Here is a 4,342-nt window from a genome sequence, read left to right as displayed (position 1 = left end):
CGAGGGCACGCTTGAAAGGCACCATTAGCAGTCTGCACGTCAAATCACAGTCATGTCGCAGCCATTGTTGTATTTGTTTATCTCACGGCAAGTAACACCAATGTAAGCACAATTATTCACCCTGAATAGCTTTGCTAGCATTGTTTGTACTAAAAGATTCTGAGTGAAGTTGAATGTGTTTTATTGAGGCAATTATTTAATTCACAAGCCATCGGCATAGTGATCAACGGCCAGGTTCAAACAATGACATTTGTGAAGTAATAAATGGTGAAAGTTGCAAAAGCTATCAGTGCACTGCTTTGCTGGGCTCCATTTACTGAAAAATGTCTTTGCAACGACAAAAGCATCAGACAGGAAATGACACCCCACTGCACAATGTTATTCGTGTTGAACTTTTTTGCCATCATATGTGATGGGCAGCAAAACCGTCCGTTTACTGAGACTGATTGCATGAAAAATGCAACAGCATAGCAAGGTGTAGTTTCACAATATGGCACCCTTTCATGTGCACTTCTGGCAAGCTGCCACATGCACTGATGCATAAACATGAACAGAGGTAAGAGGCTAAGTTGCTGTGCAACCCCAATGACGCTTTTAAGAAAATCTATCTCTAAACCTTTCTGTTTTCATAGGCGATCAAAATCTGTTTTGAGCAAGTTGGTTAATCACACAGCAGCAACAACACAAGAAGCAAGGACAGAAAACACAGCGAGTAGGCAGATTGAGAAGACGAGGTAGACCAGTGAGAAAGGTTTTAATGAGATGGAAGAGGCCAGCCCTGCCGTGTACATGAGTTAGTGCTTTGAATGAGATTGGTTAATGAAAATGTGTAATGACTTTGCTGAAAGAAAACTAGCAAAAGCAAATGCTAATGTAATATAAAAGGACAAAAATAATGGTAAGCGCAAGCACGCATGGAAGCAGGCGCGTATTCACACACAAATGCGAGAACTAAGAAAAACTCCAACGTAAAGAAATGTGGGAAATAGAAAAAAAAATTGACAAACGCAAGAAAACATACATTTACAAACAGACGCGGGTCGAGGTATTATAGGAGCGGGTTCACAAGCTGCTGTGCTTACCTTCTCATATGTTTTCTTTTTAAACCATTCTCTTAACACTGTCTTGGGAATTTTTAATTGCTTTCATGACATTAGTGCTCTCAGGCGCGTCCACATTTCACGACAGCGCTGAACGTCTTGACGTATGCAATTATAATGTTGTTCCCTAATTTCCCCCCACCGATAGAAGCATCTTTAACCGTGCAGTAACAATTTTTGAAACAAACGATAGATGTACGAAGCAGAAAAGGCCGGTGTGATAGGGCTTCTCTATCGGGCTACTACATAAGAAAACGCAATCGGCAACGCTTATGCTCAGCTCACTTCTGAGCACACGAACATCGCGTAGTACGACCACTTCTACACCCAGTAACGCTGCAACACATCGCACATATATATCACGATTTGTAGCTCGCAAACGCACTTCATAACAGCAAGAGCACAGCTCGAACGTCGCGGTCACCACGGCGCATCGCAGCCGGCAAAACGGCTCATACGCAGTATAGCACACGCAGAATGACAGCGATAACTAGGCGATAAAAACTTATCGCTACTGATCGTATCGTTACTTCTGAAAGTTGCGAAGGGCTGGCGTTCACCACTCCGCGGCAACGATCCGCATACATAGAGCAGAAACCAAACGTGTACGCTGGGTGCGCCAATCGGCCGCTGCTTATTTCGCCACGCCTTGAACGTGTGTGCTGCTCAGAATGCACGTGTATGTGATGGAGTTCTCGTCTGCGACGCACACGGGAAGCATGGCACAAGAAATCACGAAGTCGACGGCAAATATTTCTTCCGACGCTCTCGTAAACACAACACACACTTCCTGCGCTCCGTCTGTTTCTGTTGGCGATCGCACGCACTGATGAGGTCTGGAAGCGTACACCGGCTTGCTTCTTCCGATGACTATCTCCGTGGGTGCCACATATCTCTGGTAAAAATCACAAAAAGGAGAAAAAAATAGACTGTTTCTGACGCGGCTGTAGCCTAGGCCTTGCGTCCCCGCTTCGCTTCGCTTCGAGCACGCGCCATGTTTGCTGTGACGACAGCCGAACTATCCGCCTCGGACCAGCCAATGAGAGACGAGCAGGCGGCCGGACGGGAAACTTGCGTCCGCTCCTCGCTCACCAGTAGAGAGCTATCCGCACGCGACCGGACGAGGGCGGAACGGACGTGCGGAGCGACCAAGTACGGGCCCTTAAACTTTCGTTTCCAGCTAGCTTCAGCGTTTCCGAAGCGGCCGACGCTGCCGCTGTGTGCACGTGATCCCTCATGCTACGTCACGCCGAAGGCGGTGCCAGCTTTTCCAGTGGTGGATCACGCCCCCAATACCCTTATCCTGCCGCCGCAGCTGTGGCGAGGAGCATGACAGGAGGCGAAAGAGAAAGCCTGCATCTCCAATTGGTTGAGCGCCATAACGTGGTATTTTTCGCCCCTTTTCTGTATTTGTTCTTCTCTTCCGCGCCTCTGCGCCCTAGCCACCATGATAGTTCGCCGTCGAGTCGCCGCGGCAGGGCATTCGCAAGAGATTGGGCATGTTTGGAAAAGTTTCGTGGCTACCCTCGTCATTAAAGAACTCTGTTTTTATTTTGTTTTATGTTAGGGATTGACTTTAAGGGTGCTGAAGGCGCAAAATTGTACTAACGGAGCTTTTTTCTTTGCTGACGAGGTACGGAGCTCAGGGATGGGTAAGCTCATGCACGGGCACTATACTCGGAGCTTGTTCAAATTTTTTATCCCTAATTGCGCTGTTGTCAGCAAGTGTATTAAGCTATGGAGTGCGTAGGCTGCGGGCTGTCATATATCCTGCTAAAGTGCTAAAACATAACGCGCGTTAACGTTGTACTAGTGAAAGTGCGGAGATTTGTCATTCCATGCTTTAGTTAGGCGCTGCAAATATATTTTGTGAGGACAAGTGGTTCATTACCAAGTGTAAATGATTTTGACTATTGTGAGTAGGCTTGTTCCCCTTCGCCATCTTCGCGAAGTTTGTTAGTTCATACTCACTTGGAAAGTACGATAAGGGGGAAGGTGCTCATTGATGGAAACCATTTCTATGTGTAACTTTCGTCCTTGTAGAGGCTTTGTTCACAACTGAAGTGCGTGTTCCGCTGAGGTGTTGACACTTGACAGCCAGCGGCACCAGTATGTAATAAAGGCGTAGGACCAGTTTCACTGCATACATAGATTGTGTGCTTTATCGTGTAATTAATAACCGACAAGACGTTTCTATTTTGTAATCAGACATTGACGCTATTTCTACATGGCGCGACTAGTGGCTTATGAAGCTAAGTACTTCGAAATGTAAGGTCATGAGAGTAATGCATAACAATAAAGTTAATTAAAACTTTGCTTATACCTTTAATAGCTCCGCTTTAACCCCCGTTACCAGTTACCGCTATATTGACATGCATATAACTCAAACCCTCTTTTGGAATATACAGTTTGAACATCTAATTAACAAAGCTAATCGCATGCTTGAATTTCTACGGCGAAATCTTTCCTCCGTTCCCTCCAATTTGAAGATTAAACTATACGCAACTCTAGTTAGACCAAAATTAGAATATGCTTGCTCTATTTGGGACCCATCCGGCTCCTCATAATTCACCGCCCTTGAATCCGTTAAGAACCGTGCTGACCGATATGTGCTCTCTAATTATTGTCGCTGCACCAGCGTCTCCTCAATGACATCTAATTTAGGTCTACCGACACTTCGGTCACACCGCATGTGCTTTCGCTTAAACTTTTATCCCAAAACTTTTTGCGCCAACCCAACACTTAAAAACAAGTTTTCCTTCCCTCCAGATTGCGTGTCCTCATGGATCGATCATGGATCGGTTAAAATTTCTTTACGTCACACTAACACTTGCCATGCCTCTTTTTTGCCACAAACAAGCACTGGCCGGAACCATCTTCCCGCATCCGTCGCTGCAATGGATGACGCTGCCGGCTTTAAAGTTGCGATTAACAATTTATTGTTAGAACACTCCTCTCTGTTATAACCTCAGGCCCTCAGAGTATGAAAATAAATAAATAAATAAATAAATAAATGCTAGCCTCATGAAGAAACGACGAGAATAGTTGAGATGCTCCGAGTTGATCACGCACGTTTGTACATATATCGCTCGCGTTATTGAGGTGAATATGTCACGCACCTTACTTTCGGTCATCGTGGTACTAAGATGATTGAATTGTGAAGCTTCCCAACTTCGACACGCGGCAGTTGACTGGGCACAAGCAAGTACGCACTTGGGGCAGCGCAAACACATCCGAGTTGC

Source organism: Dermacentor albipictus, chromosome 3 (assembly GCF_038994185.2).
Source record: "Dermacentor albipictus isolate Rhodes 1998 colony chromosome 3, USDA_Dalb.pri_finalv2, whole genome shotgun sequence".
Classification (NCBI taxonomy): Eukaryota; Metazoa; Arthropoda; class Arachnida; order Ixodida; family Ixodidae; genus Dermacentor; species Dermacentor albipictus.
The sequence above is the reverse complement of the archived record's forward strand: the minus strand, read 5'-3'. Positions refer to the sequence as shown.